Here is a 19,066-nt window from a genome sequence, read left to right as displayed (position 1 = left end):
CAGCAAGGCAGTACCTATCATTAGTGAAACAGGCACAGTGACACTTTTACGCAGGGGCCCACTCAATCATAATTATGATTGTTTTGCAATACTAAGTGGGCATGGGGGCCCATTTTCCTTAATAGCATTAGGGCAGATGGCGCCCTTGGCACAAAAAGGGGGGGGGGCACAGTGTGCAGTAGCTCATTTTCTTCCAGAAGGAAAACAGCCTTGTTTCAAGATTGAAATGATGGTGACACATGTTGGAAAAGGAGTGAAAGAAGAGGAGATAGCCTGCTTCTCAGCACCCCACCATCATTAGTGCAGCAGGTGGAGTGCATTGGGCCCCACAGCACCGCAATTATGGGCGGTAGTGTTTTTGGTCAATTCTGTTCTTGTTTGATGCTGTTGCTTTTTTATAAGCTCACATCTAGTGTGGATTACCAACTACAGATGAGCACCCGGAAAATTCTCATGATCGCTGCCCTCTGTGATCATCTCTCCTCCTTCTCCTACTATCCAAATCTTTGCAATATAGTTTTGGAGGGGGGGCCTCACTTCAAATGGTTTTGCTTAGGGTAGGCTCAGAGCAAAAAGGTTTGAAGACCTCTGAGATAGAGGGTCCAGCTTTATATTTTAGAATTTAATGCAATGACTTGTTAATAGCAAAGATGTTTGCTCAAAACAGGCAGAACCAACACTGTGATGCTGGATGTTTCACCCCAGCCTGTGAGAAGAAGTGCACCAGAGAATGAAGGGCCTGTGCCCTGTGGACAGCCTAGATGCCGGATACCCTGCAGACATGTAATAATACGTTTGCCCTGTACAATATCAGCAAGGACTTTGCTGTGTTCCATTCTCAATGGTGGTAACCCTAATATTATGTTGATAAGTTTACTCCTAGCATCTGGCTATTCTGAATTGCAGGAGCCCACTCCCAGGGAGTTCAAAGTGACCTTGATGTGATGGTCTAGTATATCCCAGGAATCCATTACATGTCCCTTGCAGCTGTGCAATCTCACTGGTTTTCTTGTTCTGAAACCTTAAAACCCCATCCTTGCAGCCTTTAAGTCTCCAGCAAATAGGTTTGATGCCCTCTCCACCAAAGTAATTGAGTGCCTACCTGAACCTCACTGTGCACTTCCAGGCTTCTCATTATGCACCTTTAGAGTTTGGCCATGAGCCTTGATCTACTGGTTTAAAGCAAGCCTAAGTACTGTTTTGCTTTAAACCTCAGGAGCCTTGGTCGTTTGATGAAGCTTACTTTTTAGTGCACTCTCCTTGTTAATTTGCTCATCTTAGCTGACATCAGGTGTCCAGTATTGTCTTTTTAGGAGCTGGTTTTAGTGACTCAATGAAATCTAGACAAAGAAAATACCCATTCATCCGGTGTCAAATGACTGAACATGTAACACAACACATAGCTGCACCCACCAGTTTCCTGGACTTGGTAGCCTTATTAACATGAATCTGCAAGCAAGCAACGTGGTACTCATTCTAATAAGTCATTCTGTTTCTGTGACCTGTCTGCAGGGAAGCTGTTAATAGCTGCCTCCTGTCTGTGATATCACTTTTGCTATACTACTTGCAAGTTGTGATTTGATTTTGATCCATATGATTACCTTGTGGTTTCACAATGGTCTGAAAACACTAAAACTATCACTGAAACAATGTGATTGCTGAAAAACCTTTCCACAGAAAGCAGTGGTTGGACCTATTCCGGACTGGTAGGGTACTTGATAGCAATCTGCAAGACTTCTGTGTTCAGTTAAGGGCATGGTACCTTATGTATGTGGGATACAGCACTACATAGAAAATGACATTTGTTGGACACACCTTAGAGGGTCACTGCAACCTTCATTTGCTCAGAGTGCTCAAGTTGGGCCCTATGATCATTCAAGTCAAGTCAAACTTTATTTGGTCATTCGACCATAAAAGTGCAAATGCTTACAATGCAAAGTAATAATAAAGAATACATTGCAATAATACCTTACATATGTTGAAACCATCTAAGTCCAAATGCTTACAGTACTGAATTTCAAGTTTGAATGTATGACAGTATTCATTGACTGATATACAATAGAATATTGATCGGTAAAATAACGGACATGATAAAAATAGTTAAAATTGTTGATTAAAATGATAAAAAGCTAAAAAGTATAGTTTTTTTTTGATTTTTCAAAAACCTTTATTGCTCTCGTCTGTAAACATACACAGCCCGAGGCCTACAACCCGGAGGCCGGCAGCAGTGGGATCTTAAGCCAGTGGCATATACATTCATAATTTACACAGCCGTATAGCCGACAACCCTGGGGTCCGGCAGCGTAACACACTCATCGTTTATACATCTGAGCATGCTTGTTTTGTTCGTAGGATAGCCTATTATTCCTCCCTAAGGAAGACAGCGTTACCCTAAGTCCCAACCCATGTCTTCTGCCCGATCCTACTCTTTTCTGCAATGGCCGTGTCATCCTATATCTAAAAACCTAACCAAGAAACAAACCTAAGCCACCCCCCTCCCAAATCCCTATGCACACCTAGCCTCCCCAGCTTCACACATAGCAGTGGTTGTAGCATGTCGTATATCCCTGTCTCTCCTGTGATTTCTTCTGACCCAGCCATGTGCCTATTTCAGTCTGTATGTTCCCTCCACTGTGTGTCCTAAACCGCTGCACCTTAGAGGACCCCTGAAGTGCCTCAGTGTGTTCTCAGGCCGTCTCTTCTCCCCTCCAATGTCGTTCTCCCCTCCCTAGGCGCTACATCCATCCACATCCCTCTGCAGTGTTAATTACTATACTACACTACTACCCTACTCCTGTGGTCGGCATTATGTCAGATAGTGTACTCTCCAGATCTGGCTCCTCACCCGCTATGCTCCCTGTATCTCTGGTTCTCAGATGTGTTTGATATAAGCCCCAAAAGAATTTCGGTCGGCTCGTAGGGGGTAGCATCTCGCTGTAATGTTCGGATCGCGTGCAGCACTACAGCATATCGTGCGCCCATCTCTTGACCACACGTCTTGCCATTAGCATTCCCATATCGACGAGCCGCCTAACCTCTACCGGCAGTCCTCTGGAATTGCGAGTAGAGCTAACGCTGGATCCGGGACCAGCTCTAGTTCCAGTATCTTGTTCAGTTCTGTAAATATGCTGTCCCAGTATTTCTGGACCCCCGGACACCACCACGCTAGATGCATGAAGTCCGCTGTTGGTTTATGGCATCTCTCGCATTCTGCCGTCTGCCTGAGACCGTACCTGTGGAGCCTCTCTGGCGTGTAATATACTCTTTGGAGAAACTTGAAGTGTATTAGCCTGTGCCTCCCGTTTAGCGATAACTTTAGTGTTTGCACAGCAGTATCTCCACATGCCTTCATCTATCGTGACCTGTAGGTCTCTCTGCCATGCCACTCTGGCTTTCATGAGCTGTTGCTCTCTATGTGTCATTGCCGTTTTGTATAAGTTTGTGATTAACTTGTGCGGGGCTTCTGTTTTGATAACGTACGTGAGTTCCGGTACCTCGGGCTGTTCTGCTAGGTCTGGCCCCAAAAGGTCCAGTAATGCGCTGTGCACTCTGTGATATTGAAAACGGAGCAGCAATGGGGTGTCACAGTGCTCCGCCACCACTTGTTCCCACAACTTCGCCTGCCCTTCCAAGAATAAATCTCCCGCCCCGTTGATTCCCAGTTTATGTAGCGCTTGCACCACCCCTCTTTCTAAAATTGGTTTTAGCCATATAGCCCACTCCAAGGGCATGCAAGGGGTATAGAGGATCGTGCAGTGCTGAGTTTGCAGGAGGAAGTGCCAAGCATGGTTTGTGGCTGTTATGGAATCTAATATGCCCGTTCTGCGATCTACCGGTCTGAATACCATGGCCGGCAGTGGGAGAGGATCCGCGAAGACTCGTTCCATGTGTACATGGGGGATATTCTCGTCTCCGTGTATCCACGTGTGTAGGTGTGCTGCCTGCGCAACTCTGTAGTACAGTTCCAAATCCGGAGCTCCCAATCCACCCATATACGGTAGGGTTAGAAGAGTCCACTGTGCTCTGGGTTGTGTGCCTCCCCACGCTAGTTTCAGAAAAAGGAATCTGAGCAGCACCACCTTTTTCATGATGGCTATTCGCCCCATTAGGGATAGCGGCAGCCTGCACCACTTCTCCACATCATCTTCCAACTTGCTGTACGCCACTCCATTTCTCTTAGCAGAGTTTCCGAAACTGTGTGCAGTTGCACCCCTAAATATCTAACCGACTCCTGGGTTCATTGCAGTGGGAATTCCATGTCGAACTTGCTGGTCGCTGGGGTTAGGGGATAGGCCACTGACTTCGACCAATTCACCCTCAATCCAGAAAATGCCCCAAATCGCACCACCTCCCTAAGCATTGATAACAGGTTGTTCTCTGGGTCCTGGACATACAGCAGTGTGTCATCAGCGTACGTCGATACCACGATCTTATACATTGGAAAGCTGACACCTTCGTTGCCGTGGTACTCGCGCAGTGCACAGGCAAGATGCTCTGTCACTAGCGCGTAGAGCAGCGGCGATAATGGGCAGCCCTGCCTAGTTTCTCTGCCAATCGGGAATGTGTCCGTCACTAGGTCACCTAGACGAAGCCTCGCTGTCGGGCCATGGTATAGAGCGCCAAGCATCTGGAGAAACGGCTCGCCCAAGCCAAAGCGCCGCAATACTCGGGTCATGAACGGCCACTCAACTGAATCAAAAGCCTTCTCCATATCTAGGAAGACTGCTATGGCCTTCGCATCCTGTTTAACATGTTGCATAGTGCCCAGCACCGTGCGGATATTATAGGTGAGGTTCCAACTTGGAATAAATCCCGCCTGCTCTGGTGCAACTAACTTAGGAGTGAGCAGCGCCAGCCGTGTCGCCAATACCTTCGCATATATCTTAGCATCTACATTGAGTAGGGACAAGGGTCTATATGAACTGCACTCGTCGTGGGGCTTGCCAGGCTTGAGTATAGTGACTATCAGTGCTTCCCTCATGGATTGTGGCATGCTGCCTTCTACACAGATGTCGTCGTATAGTGTGGACAAATGTGGGATCAACCTTTCCTGGAATGCTTTATAGAAGCCCACCGTAAGTCCATCGGCACCGGGTGCGCTACCGGAACGCATACTCGCTAATGCCTCTGTTATTTCATCTTTGCCTATAGGCTGCAGGAGGAACTCACGATGCGTATTCGTGAGCATGGACAAGTCAATGTGCTCCAGGTAGTCTGCTATGTCGTCTGTGAGGTCGCCACCTCTAGAGGAGTACAGGTCCGAGTAGTAACTTCTAAACCCGTTTGCAATCTCAGCCTCATCTGTTACCACGCTGCCGTCAGATGCCCTTAACTCCGTAATCTGTGATTTACCTCTTGTGCCTTTTAGGACTTTGGCAAGCAGTGAGCTAGGTCACTCCCCCTCGCCATATGTCCGAGCCGCTGCTTATTTCCCCATATGCTGAACTTCCCTGTCTGCCTCCTCATTGTACTCGGTAATTAATGCTTTTATTTCCTCAGTTAAAGCCGAGTCTGCACTTGTCTGCTGCTGACTCTCAAGAGATGCCAGCTGCTGTTCTAATTGAGACAGCCGTTGTCGGATAGATTTGAGCATGCTCGAGTGTTTACACATGGCAATGCCTCTTATGTAAACCTTAAAGGCCTCCCATACAGATTGGAAACTGTCTACTGAACCTATATTGGTCTCGAAAAAGACCTCAATCTCTTCCGCTAGCTCCCCCCGAAATTGCATGTCTAACATTGAGTACGGAGGAAACCGGCCTGTAAATGGTGGGATCACTTTCGCAGGGGAATCCAGTACCAAGAGGAGCGGCGAGTGGTCCGAGAGAGTCCGAGCCAGGATTGTACATTCCTTGATACGTCCCAACATGGAAGAAGATGCCAGCCAGTAATCCATTCTGGTGTGGATATCGTGGTAGGCGGAATAGTGTGTGTAACCTCCCTGTGTTTCGTGTCGGTTCCTCCAGACATCCTCTAGATCCAAGTTGATAAACTCGGTTTGTAGTGTTTGCGCAGCAGCTGTGGGTCTACGTGGCGGGCCAGCTGATCTGTCAAGCGCCGGTTTAACACTAGATTAAAGTCCCCCCCAAAGCATCTGTGAAGTAGTGTATGTGCGGGCGGTGTGTGCCAGCTTGCTATAAATTTCCGGGGAGTCATAATTAGGGCCATAAACATTAATGACTATTGGATCCAGCCCCAGCCCTTTGCATCGTGATATTACGAAGCGGCCCTCCAGATCTACCTGTAGTAGAGTCCGAGTCAACTTCGATCTAGGGTTGACCCATGTCAACACCCCCCTGGAATGAGTCGTGAATCCAGCCGCTGCTGCATTTCCCGCCAACCCTCTACTGAGTAGTATTCTGCTTGTGAGCGGCAGGTGTGTCTTCAGTAGGAGTGCCAAATCAACCTTCTGTCTCTGTAAATAGCTCAGTACCTTCCTAAGTTTGCAGTAGTCATTGAGCCCTCTCACGTTCCATGTGAGGGCCCGAAGCACGGCTGGCTTGTCATTTGAAATCACCTCAGTTGTGCTTGCCATTGCTCCAATTTGCATGCTAGTGGTGTGACAGAGCATCGTGTAAGTCGGGTATAGGCAGTGTGTGCAGTCATAATCCTAACAATCTCCTCCCCTCTACCTTGCATAACTGTGAACCACGAAACTTTCCCACCCCCAACCCACAGCAGACCTCCCTCAACCTGGTCTTGCCAGACCCGTGCCCACCCAGCCCTCCCCATCATCCCAACCCTCAACTTTGTCAAGGAACACTCCGAAGTGCATTGCGCGCGGGGGCCAAGGTCGCCAAGCAGCCTAAGTACTCTATTGTTGGCCAATTCTCTTGTCAGGCCACGTCCCCGCCGCCGCCATGCCCTGCGGTGTGCATCATTAGAACACTGAAATAATACTGATCATTACTCACATTGGTGCCCTTCTCAGTCCCCTCCCCCCGTCTGAAAGTAGACCCTCCTTTGAGGGCCCAGTAGGTGAAATGTAGGTAGACATCTAGTTTTCAGATAAGTCCCCTATATCGACCGGACTCTAGCCCCTCTCCCCTGTGTCAGCAGACTCATTATCAGTTCTTCGAACCTTTGGCATCACTCCCAAAACCGCCGCCTGTATCGTTCACAATCACTCCCACTGGGGAGTCAACACACTTGTACATAGTTCCATTCGCCATTGGCGAGTCCTACCATACTCTTCACAGTTCAAGGTCACTCCTGTTCGTCAAGTCGGCTGCTTCCTTCGCCTTCTTCCAGCGTTCTGTTGGCGCCACTGTTCTGCTCCCTAGACCAGCTTTTCAGCGACTGTTGTATCGCCCGTGGAACAGTAAAGAGGTGCGAGTGACCCTCCCGGTTCACCCGTAGTTTAGCCGGGTATAACATTGCGTAGTCCAGGCAAAGTTCTCAGAGTTGTTTCTTGAAGGGAATAAAGTGCTTACGCGCCTCCTGGACCCTAGCTGTGAAATCTGGGTATAGCGAAATCTCCGATCCCTCGTATTGCAGTGATGGTTTGGTCCTTGCCAACCTGAGGGCAGTGTCTCTGTTGCGATAAGTAAGTAGTTTAGCGATTATGGGGCGAGGAGGAGCTCCGGGGCGCGGACGTGGGCCCAGCGAGCGGTTCCCCCGTTCTACCACAAACATTGTAGAGAACACCCCTTTTCCCAGAAGTGTGGTGAGGAGTCTTTCCACAAACGTTTTCATTGTGCCCGTCTGAGTGGTTTCTGGCAGGCCCGTAATGCGGAGGTTACATCGTCGCGAGCGGGCTTCCAAATCCTCCGTCTTGACTTGCAGTGCTTGCATGATTTTTTACAGCTTCTTGTGTCCTGTGTCGAGTTCCGTCTGGGCCTCCTCCACCTCTGTTATTCTCCTCTCCGACATGTCAAGCTTTTCGGCATGTTTACCAAGGCGTTCCGCCATACGATCGATCCGATAGGTTAATGCATCAATCTTCGAGCCCAACGATGACATGCTAGTTTGCAGGCCTTTTTACACAGATAAGAGCATGTTCTTTATATCGGATCCTGCTGTCTGCTCCTCCTCTGATTGTGTGTGTGTACTGGCCACAGCAGGTGCCCCCTGTTGCTGCGAGCGCCTCTGCGCAAATGGCAATTTGCTTTGCGTTTTGTCCCCCTTCACCATCTTGGCTGTCTAGTCTCAACGCAGATGGAAGGTCGTGCCACTTGACCAAAATCCTATGTAGACAACCAGCTGCCAGGTTCTATGACGCAGCTATCTGCAGTCTCACTGTGCAGGGTAGGCGAGCTATCTCCACTTTCTTACTCTGAGCCCTGGCAATGCGGCTCACTGCTGCTGTATCGGGTCTGCCCAGCCTGCACACCATTCCGGGTCCACCACATGGCGCAGATCGCCGTCCGCCAAACCCTGAGGCTCCTAATCTGTTCGTGGCGAATCCCCTCCTGTGCGTGCTCTTTACTGTGTCTCCAGTTGGCCTATGTAGCTCTGATCACTGTGAGGTTGCCAATGATCGCTCAACAGCCGGGGGGGGATCCAACCATGCGGCACAACTCCCTGCGTGGGCCACTCTATCTCCTTGCCGCTTCACTTCGCCATAGCGTATGGCAGCCGTCCCAGGGGGCACACGCCGCAGTCAGGCACGTTCCTCCCTCGGTTGTTGGGGGCCTGGTTGCGTGCTTAGGAGTGATATGCCTCAGGCACTCCCCCGATCCGCGACGGGCTCACCTCGGCGCCTCCGCGCTGCAGCAAATCACTCAGGCACTGGGGCCAGGAGGGGGGGCCCAGTGGTGTAGCTGTAGTCGCCTCGTAGAGTTCCCCCGCCTCTTCAGGAACCCCGGCCGTGTCGGCCGCTTCAGGGTCCTCGGTCGCTTCGCCTTCTCTCCCCCGGCAGTGGTGCTCGCATTACCCGTACGTCACGTGACGTACTCCGGCCTCCATGCTCACTTTAAGCCGTGGCGTCAAGGCCTACCCAGTCGCGGTCTGCTGCTGTGTGGCTCCCGGTTCAGGCTCCTCCGAATCTTGGGGGAAAAGGTTACGCTGCCAGCGTTGTTAGTTCACCGTTTCAGTGGGGGGTCTGGGACCCTATTTTGGCGTGTTCTTATGCAGGATATTGTAGGATATGCTGATCGGCGTGGCGGAGCTGCTGTTTCAGACGGCCATTGCGGTTGCCGGCAAGGTCCGCCCCCACTAAAAAGTATAGTTAGCCAGTGGGAAAACCCTTTGTTCGAGGCATATGAGCTGCAGATACTACACTTAGCATTAGATGGCCACCTGGTGTTGGGCTCGGATGTTTGCATGCTGTTGTCGTCTTGGAAGAAGTCTTTGTAGTCACGATATAGGAGACTCTTCCCTTTTACAATAGTGCGCATGGGCATCGGCTCCATCCTTGGATTGTTTTTTTCCGCCACTGGGTTCGGATGAAAGTTTTCCGCTCCGGCTAGAAATAGACTTTTCAAGCACTTTGAAGCGCAAAAAACGTCCTAAAAACTTACCAAACTACTTTTGATATCGACTAACATCATTTTGACTCCATCAGGTCGATTCTGGTCGTCGACGCGGGCCGTTGGGCCTATCCACGCCGTGAGGCCTACACCTCATGGAAAGGATGCCATTCAAGAGATGCCCCGGGTGTGGAGCAAAGTTTCCACACAGTGACCACTACGAGGTCTGCAACCTGCGCTTATCGCCAGAACACGACGAATCCAGCTGTACAGCCTGCGCGTCCTTTCGCTCCAAGAAAACCATCCGAGATCGGAGGGCCCGTCGACACAACATGCAGAGATCAGCTCCGGAACTGGTGGATTTCCTCGACGAGGAGTTCCGGTCATTCCCAAAGAAGATTCAGATGATCTCCAGATCGTATCAGAGGCAGACGACTCAGATGGCTCCATACCATCGGGTCAGTGCGTGAGTATTACTGCCCCTGCACCACACACAGATCAAAGGCAAAGGTCAACATTCCGACTCCGGGGCCCAGTCGTGACCGAAAAACCACTTCGACAGCCCCGCCATCGAGCCCGGCTCCGAAGAAAGTAACTAAGATTTCCAGTAGCTCGGTACCGAGCAAGCCGCACGTGCCGATCCCACATGCTCCCTCTGCACCGAAACCAAAAGAAGTCTCGGCTCCAAAACCGTCGACTTCTAAAGACTAGGGTACGGAGCCAGCGTCCGACGCCTCGAAGTCAACGAGACCAGCTTCCACTCCGAAGCCATCGTCTTCGGTACTGAAACCGACAAGGCCTGATTCCGATGCGCCCAAGCCCTCGAAACAGCCTACGACACCGAAAACAACACCTTCGGTGTCAAAAACTACGCCAAAGGACATTGTAACACCTCCTAAGGCTAAAGACAGACAGCAACCTCGCCCGGAACCGAAAAAATCGGCGCGACAAAGGTTCCACAAGGAGAAGACCTTTTCCAATCAGATCCTATGCAAAAGAAGATCTACATATACCCAAATACAGGTCATGTATCCACTACACCACACAAGAAGAGGAAGGCAGATGCAACATCCTCACCTGTAGTTCCTGCCAAGAAGAAGGACTCTGCCACATCTCCTATGCACCCTTCTTCTCCTAAACTTCCTTCTCCTTCATCACATGTTCCTCTTCACAATTCACCACAGATATCTCCTTCACATTCTCCTCTTTTATCCCCACACTCACCTCAGAATGATGATGAGTATGGTTTAGGTAGAGGGATAGACACAGATGAGCCTTCCCCATACCCTATAGATGATACAGACTGGGAGTACCCAAACCCACAGGATGTGCCAGATATTCCTGACCCACAGTCATACCCATCAAAACCTTCTCCCCCAGAAGATAACATTGGTTTTGGTCACCTGTAGAACAGAGCTGCCATTTACCATGGGGTCACTATGCAATCTGTTGAGGCAGAGGAAGACTTTCTCTTAGACACATTTGAACAATCACAAAGGTCTGTTCAAATTCTTCCCATGAATAAAGGGGTCATCAAACATGCTCCTGAGATATTTAAAGACCCTGTACGTACTAGGATCCTAAACCCTACAATTGAGAAAAAATATAGGCCTGCACCTGCAGATCCAGCCTACATTAAAGGACAACTACCATTAGATTCACTAGTTGTGTCAAATGCTAGGAAAAGGGCAAACTCACAAACTCCAGGTGAGGCACCCCCACCTGACATAGAATCCAAGGTAATAGATGCTTCAGGCAAAAGAATAGCTGCGCAAGCTACCAACATATGGTGTAAAGCTAACACACAAGCCCTCCTTTCACGATATGATAGGGCTCATTATGATCAGAGAAACTACTACAACATCTACCTGACCAATATAAGGCACAGGCAAACGACCTTCTACAAGAAGGCAACTAGAGCTGTAAATACTAGTGTCGTACTTAGGAGACATGTGTGGCTACACATTTCAGGTTTTAAACAGGAAGTGCAAACTACCATTTTAAATCAACCATTTAATCAAAACCAATTGTTTGGACCAGAAGTAGACACAGCACTTGAAAAGAAGAAGGATACAGACACTGCCAAATCTATTGGAGCTTTACAGTCCACACAAGCTAAAAGTTCCTCTCGTCGCTCCTTCTACAGAGGAGGCTCCAAACAAACTGGTGTAGACAATACTACATCCTTCAAATCTAACACACAAACATCCTCTAACAAGGGATATTTTAGAGGCGGATATATTGGGAATAACAAAGGAAGAGGTCGGGGTAACAACAATAATCAAACCTCTTCCACCACAAAACAGTGACTTACCTCTGCTTCCCCAACAGCATTCAACTCCTGTGGGGGGAAGATTAACACAATTCCTGCCTGTCTGGAACTCCATCACAACAGACAAGTGGGTAAGACAGATTATCCAGTATGGCTACTGCCTAGAACTTATGGCAATCCCTCCACACATACCACCCAGGCAGCGTCCAATGTCTACAGAACACCTTACTCTGCTCAAACAAGAAGTTATGTCACTTCTACAAAAGGATTCAGAAAAGGGGGTGGTGATGGACAGAGTTTCTGAATAAAGCAGAATACTCCTACCCAGTCAACAGATCAGGGCTTGATCCATCACCGTTTTTTAGCTCACTGCACCATCCCAGCTCAGCAAACCGGGCCGAAGACGGCTGTAATGCCAGAAACCGGTCCCCGGGAGCTTGTTTCCTTCCCAGTGTAAGAATTGGCTTTTGTAGTTTGGTTTGCCCTGTTCCCATCATGCACTGGGACAGGAACAGACTAATTTGCATACAGCCAGGTTCTGAAACTGGGATGGTGCAGTGAGCCAAAAAAACGGTGTTGGATCTAGCCCTGATCTCTTGACTGGGTGAGAGCTTTCTGCTTAATTCAGAGACTCTGTCCCTCACCACCCCTTGTTGTAAATACTTCTACAAAAGGGCGCTATACAAATAGTTTCTTTACAAGAACAAGGAACAGTGGTTTACTCACTGTACTTTCTAATTCCCAAGAAGGGCGGGACACTAAGACCAATTCTCGACCTCAGGCCCCTCAATCATTACATACAATCAGATCATTTTCATATGATCACTTTACAACAAGTGCTCCCACTGCTGCAACAAGGCGATTTCCTTACAACACTAGACCTAAAGGATGCCTACTTCCGCATTCCTATACATCCTGCTCACAGAAAGTATCTAAGGTTTGTGCTGGCAGGACAACATTATCAGTTCAAAGTCCTTCCATTCGGAGTGACAACGGCACCACGAGTATTCACAAAGTGCCTAGCAGTAGTAGCAGCACATCTCCGGAGACAACAAATACATGTCTTCCCTTATCCAGACGATTGGCTCATAAAAGCCAAGTCATTCAGTCAGTGTGTCCAGCACACACATCTGACAATTCAAACATTGCACGACTTAGGGTTCACAATCAATTACACCAAGTCGCACCTGCAACCCTCTCATATACATCAGTTTCTAGGGGCTACAATAAACACGTCTACAGCTCCAGCGTATCTCAGTTCAGCAAGGATACAGAGCATTCAAGCCTTAGTCACAGCCTTTCAACACCAACAATCTCTGCAAGCCAGAGTGTTCATGAGACTAATAGGCATGATGGCATCTTGCATCTGCATATTACCATATGCAAGACTGCAAATGAGTTTGTTACAGTGGAACCAGGCTCAAGGTCAACTATTATTTAAGAAGCTTATAGAGCACGCAGCTACCCCCGTCGGGGGTGTCCCGGCGCTGAGAGAACATGTATATCACCTGAGGAGGGAACCAGGGTCCTACCATCCAGCCCAGTGTAGCAGAGGCCCTCCTACTCAGGTTAGGTGAACAGCCAGGTTTTTAATTTGCGTCGGAAGATCTGCTCAGACTCGATAAACCTAAGGTCCAAAGGGAGGTCGTTCCAGAATTTAGCCGCCGTCACACCGAACGTTCTGCCACCGCTCCGGGCTAGCCTGAATCTGGGAACAATCAGAAGACGTAGGTTGTTGGACCTTAGGTTTCTTTCAGACTTAGATAGTTTGAGTCTTTTGCTCAGGTAGGATGGGCCGATACCGTGAATGGCTCGAAAGGCAAGGGTAAGGTTTTTGAACTGAACTCTACGGGCGATTGGGAGCCAGTGTAAATCATTCTGATATGCTTTGACCGAGTTGCGGGTAGGGATGTTTCCAATAAGCCTAGCTGCCGCATTCTGAACGATTTGCAATCGGTCGATGAGGTAGAGGGGGGCTCCAGCATATAGGCTGTTGGCGTAGTCCAGATGTGCCGTAATGAGAGCATGGACAATTGTTTTGCGGGAAGTCTGAGGGAGGTAAGGAAAGATCTTCCTGATCATGCGCAACTTGCCAAAGCAAGCTGCGGTGACTTTGTTAACCTGAGCTTTGCAGGACAAGGTGTTATCAAAAAGGAAGCCGAGATTGCGGGCTGACTCTACTGGATTGGGAGGGGGGTTCAGCACAGTAGGCCACCACAGGTTGGCTGGGGGGGCTGATTTCTGACTAAAGAAAAGCACCTCGGTTTTGTCTGTATTTAGGGCCAGATGATTAGAAGCCATCCAGGAGCAGATGTTGCCAAGGCAGTTACGAAAGTTGGAAAAATGCGAGTCAGAATGGTCTCTAAAAGAAAAAACGAGCTGAGTATCATCAGCATATGAGACCACCCTGACTCCCCACAATTCGACTACCCTGGCAAGAGGGCCCACATACGCGTTAAACAAAAGAGGGCTTAAGGCGGAGCCCTGAGGCACACCGCAAACAAGGGGTTTGTCCTCTGACTCAAAAGGACGCAGAAGTACCCTTTGGGATCTCCCTGAAAGAAATGATTTGATCCAGGCCAGGGCCGTGCCTCCAATCCCCAACTGCTGCAACCTAGTCACCAGGATATCATGAGACACAGTATTGAATGCAGCGGACAGGTCAAGGAGGACCAGCATGGCCTCCTCGCCCCTGTCCACTGATTCCCTAATCGTCTCCGATACCTCTAATAAAGCAGTCTCAGTACTGTATCCAGTTCTAAAACCGGACTGTGAATCATGCAGCAGCTGGTTAGTTTCTAGATAAAGGGCTAGTTGTTTCTGGACCACTTTCTCTAGAATTTTGGCAGGTTTAGGCAGAAGGGAGATGGGACGGTAATTGCTAAATTGGGAAGGATCTGCATCTGGTTTCTTTAAAATAGGAAGCAGCCTGGCTTGTTTCCAGACTGAAGGGAATTGGCCATGAGTCAAAGAAGAGTTCCATATAGCGAGGAAAGGGTTGATTAAAACAGAGGCCAGATTAACCATCACTTTCGCCGGAACTGGGTCCAGTGGAGATCCAGGCTTAACCTGGTTTAAAAGTGACAGGGCTGATTCTGAGGTCAGCTCAACAAAGGAATTAAATGAACAGAGCTGGGTGTCTGATAGTCCTGGCTGCGGACTAGAAGGTACAGGATCAAAGGAAGACGATAGTTTGATGATTTTTTCCTGGAAAAAATCGGATAGTCCATTACAGAAGCCTTGAGTGGGAGTACATTGGGCTTTCAATACAGGCGGATTCACAAAATCCTTAACGATTGTGAAGAGAGCTTTTGAGGAATTCTCCGCCTGTTGGATAAGTTTTGAGAAGTAAGCTCTCATTGTGGATCTCTTAAGTTTTTGAAATTTATTTAATGCCGTTTTATAGGCTGATTTGCTGGTAGGGTCGTAGGACTTGCGCCAATTTCGTTCCAACTGTTTGCATCTGCTCTTTTCCTCTCTCAACGTGGGAGAGAACCAAGGAGCAGATGGGCGAGATCTGGAGGAAGTCATTGGGGCCAGGGGGGAAATAATATCTAATGCAGTGGAGAGAGCAGAGTTAAATCTCGCTGTTTCCTTGTCCAGGTCTTCCAATGGATTAAAATGATAATCAAAACAGGGCTCAATGGCCTCACTGGTAATTTTAGACCATTTGCGTCCTATATCTCTGTTCATGGAGGAGGGAGGGGGCAGGGAGGGGACAATGATTTCAAAAGGGAGGAGGAAGTGGTCTGACCACGTGAGGGGTAAGGAGGGGAAAGAGGAGATGCCAGGGTGGTTCGAAAAAATAAGATCAAGCGTATGACCTGCTTTGTGGGTCGGACCTTTAATTAACTGAGACAGGGTCAGGCCCTGTAAAGTTTCGAGCAAAAATGAGGCTTGGGTGCAGGCGGGATTGTCAACATGAAGATTGAAATCTCCCAACACTGTAAAATAAGAGTGTTTAAGGGAAAAATCTGCAATTGAGTGTAGCAAGGCGCTAAGGGATGCGGAAGAGGCGGAGGGGGGGTTATAAACCAGGATGCCAGCAAAGATTGTGGAGGCGGAGTCCATTATAGTGAGATACATAGCTTCAATGAGCCCCAGGTTAGGTATTTTTTTTATATTAATAATAAGGTGGGACTTAGCAATAACAGCAAGGCCTCCTCCAGATTTGGAGTTGTCACGATTAACTCCCAACAGGCGATAGCCAGTGGGAATGGCTAAGTATATATCTGGTTTTGAGGAATCTTTAAGCCACGTTTCTGTAAGGAAAAGTATGTCCCATTTATGAGTATCCAGCAAGAGCCAAATGTCTGCTGAGTGCCCGGGCAGGGAGCGGCAATTTATTAGAGCTGCATTTAGATTGGACGAAAGCAACGGTTTAACAGGTAACTGAGCTTGAGAATCCCGTTTCCGCATCATGGGAATAGAGTAGTTCCACCGAGCGCAGATAAAGGTAGACTTTTCCAAATCCAAGGTGCAACAGCAGACCATGGGTGAGCAGACGTCTTGTCTTAGAGTAACAAGTTGGCTCCTGGTCCAGGTGATAGTTTGGGAACGAGGGGCAGGGGGAATGGCGCTAGGCGCGGGGCAGGCGCGGACGGGCGCAGACTGGCTTGCCTTAGGCGCGCCTTTGGCGCGCCCGCCTGTGCGCGGGCGGGATAGTTCCCTTCCTTTATCCATACCCGGAAGAGGGTGGGAGGCGTCCAGGAGCTGGAGCGCTACACTGCCTTCCCCCAAGATGGCGGTTTCTCGCGTTCTCCCAGCCGGCGAGAGCGCTGTGCTCGGCTGCACCGGGGGAGATAGAACAATGACAGGACCCCAGCGACGAAGCAGATCTCGTCAGGTCTGAAGTAACAATAATTGCCAAATTAAAACCGTATCGGTTAAAATATTTACAATGTTAAAAGCACTCGAAGGCAGCACTGCACACAAGTTGTAATCACGTTGCATGCAAATTAAGTTCTGTCAGAATCAGATTCAGTCACACGTCAAACTAACAGACTTGGTGTTGGTACACAGCCGCACACATCGCTCTCTGCAGTGGCGGCCGTTCCTCGAACCTGTTCCACAACTAGTGCTCACAGCAGACGCATGTCCCATCTCCTACATCATACAACTCAAGGACAATGGAACAGTTAACAAAAATTGTTCCATATCAACCATCTACAGTTGCTAGCAATATTCCTAGCACTCAAAACATTCCAAGTACAAAACAAAGGGGTCTTAATCCGGCCGGACAACATGACAGCCATGTATTATATACAAAAACAGGGGGGGGACACACTCTCTACAACTGTCCCAGCTCGCACAGAACATTTGGAGATGGGCCATTCCACAAAACATATATCTGTTGGCAGAGCACCTTCCAGAAGTTCACAATCAGATAGCAGATCTGTTGAGTCAGCAGACAAAACAAATTCACAAATGGGAACTACATCCGCAAGTTCTTCAACCATTCTTCCACAAGTGGGGTCATCCAGACATAGATCTGTTCGCCACACACAAAAACGCAAAATGCCCAACCTTCGCCGCCAGGTTTCCATACCCGCTGTCCAAGGGCAATGTGATATGGATGAACTGGTCAGTCAGATTTGCGTACGCTTTTCCGCCACTACCACTAATACCATTAGTAGTACGCAAGCTCAGACAACAGTCTCTCAAATTAATCCTGGTAGCTCCCACATGGGCACGCCAACCGTGGTTCACCACACTGCTAGAACTCGCTCTAGTTCCACACCAAAAGTTACGGCTGACTCCATCTCTGCTAACGCAGAACCATGGAGACATCCGATATCCAGACCAAAATCAACTGAATTTGGCTATCTAGCTCCTGAAGTCTTAGAGTTTGGTTATCTTAACCTACCACCAGACTGTATGAACATCATTAAAGAGGCCAGGAGACCTACCAGAGCTTGTTATGCTGCTAAACGGAAGAGATTTGCCATTTATTGCAACAATAACCAAATTGATCCCCTGGATGCTTCCATACAGAATATCATTTGCTACCCTTTACATTTGCAAAGGTGTAACTTGGCATATTCATCCGTACGCTTGCACCTTGCAGCAATCGCTGCATATTTACCAAACAGACAACACCTGTCTCTTTTCAGAGTACCTGCAATTAAAGCATTTATGGAAGGATTAAAAAGAATCATCCCACCAAGGTTGCCACCTTCTCCAGGGTGGAACCTAAACGTTGTTCTTACAAGATTCATGGGACACCCTTTTGAGCCTTTACATAAATGTGAACTGCAATTCCTCACGTGGAAAACAGCTTTCCTTATTGCTATTACCTCTCTTAGAAGAGTAAGTGAGATACAAGCTTTCACAATACAAGAACCATTTTTACAATTCCATCGTAACAAAGTGGTTTTAAGAACTAATCCATAATTTGTCCAAAAGTAATTACTCCTTTTCATTTAAACCAATCTGTAGAGTTACCTGTGTTTTTCCAAAACCCAGACTCTGTAGCAGAAAGGGCTCTATACACACTAGATGTTAAAAGAGCTCTCATCTACTATATAGATAAAACTAAGTCTTTTCGAGAAAAAAAAACAACTGTTTATGTGTTTCTCTCCCCCTCATAAAGGCAACCCCATATCTAAAGGTGGAATTGCAAGGTGGATTGTAAAATGCATACAACTAAGCTATCAAAAAGCAAAACGTACATTAACAGTTCCTCCTAGAGCGCACTCCACACGCAAACTGGGGAAACATCCCCCTAGAGGACACATGCAAGGCAGCAACATGGTCTACAACATACACCTTCACCAAACAATACTGTGTTGATGTGCAAGCCAAACAGCAAGCTGCAGTGGGCCAAGCTGTCCTTCAAACTCTCTTTCAAACTACTGCAACGGATACAGGTGACCACCGCTAGGGGAGACACTGCTGCACAATCGATGCGAAGTGTAGTATCTGCAGCTCATACGCCTCGAACGGAAAATGCTACTTACCAGTATGCATCTGTTCTTGCCATGTAGAGCTGCAGATTATTACACGCCCTCCCGCCTCCCGGGGAACTGTATCCATTCCAGTTTTTTCTTACTTAGATGCACAGGCATGGACATCCTTTTCTTTACTTCTACTAACTCCATCATTTCCCATCAAGCTGATGCCCATGCACACTATTGTCCAAGGGAGGAGTCGGCTATCTTGTGACTACAAAGACTTCTTCCAAGACGACAACAACATGCAATCATCCGAGCCCAACACCAGGTGGCTATCTAATGCTAAGTGTAGTAATCTGCAGCTCTACATGCAAAGAACAGATGCATACTGGTAAGTAGCATTTTCCTAAAGTGCATTTGAAGTCCCACTGTAAAAACAAGATGAAAAAATAGGACCAAACAGTTTTGAAGTTCCTAATGTTGCTGGCATG

General features: G+C 48.2%; 1 protein-coding gene across 2 annotated transcripts in view; it reads left to right on the top strand.

Annotated features, from left to right (window-relative positions):
• LOC147692331 (uncharacterized) overlaps window positions 1-19,066 on the top strand; it is a 583,942-nt gene that overhangs the window by 219,878 nt on the left and 344,998 nt on the right. The window lies entirely within an intron of this gene.

This window comes from Lissotriton vulgaris, chromosome 9 (genome assembly GCF_964263255.1).
Source record: "Lissotriton vulgaris chromosome 9, aLisVul1.2, whole genome shotgun sequence".
NCBI classification, from domain to species: Eukaryota; Metazoa; Chordata; class Amphibia; order Caudata; family Salamandridae; genus Lissotriton; species Lissotriton vulgaris.
The sequence above is the reverse complement of the archived record's forward strand: the minus strand, read 5'-3'. Positions and strand labels throughout refer to the sequence as shown.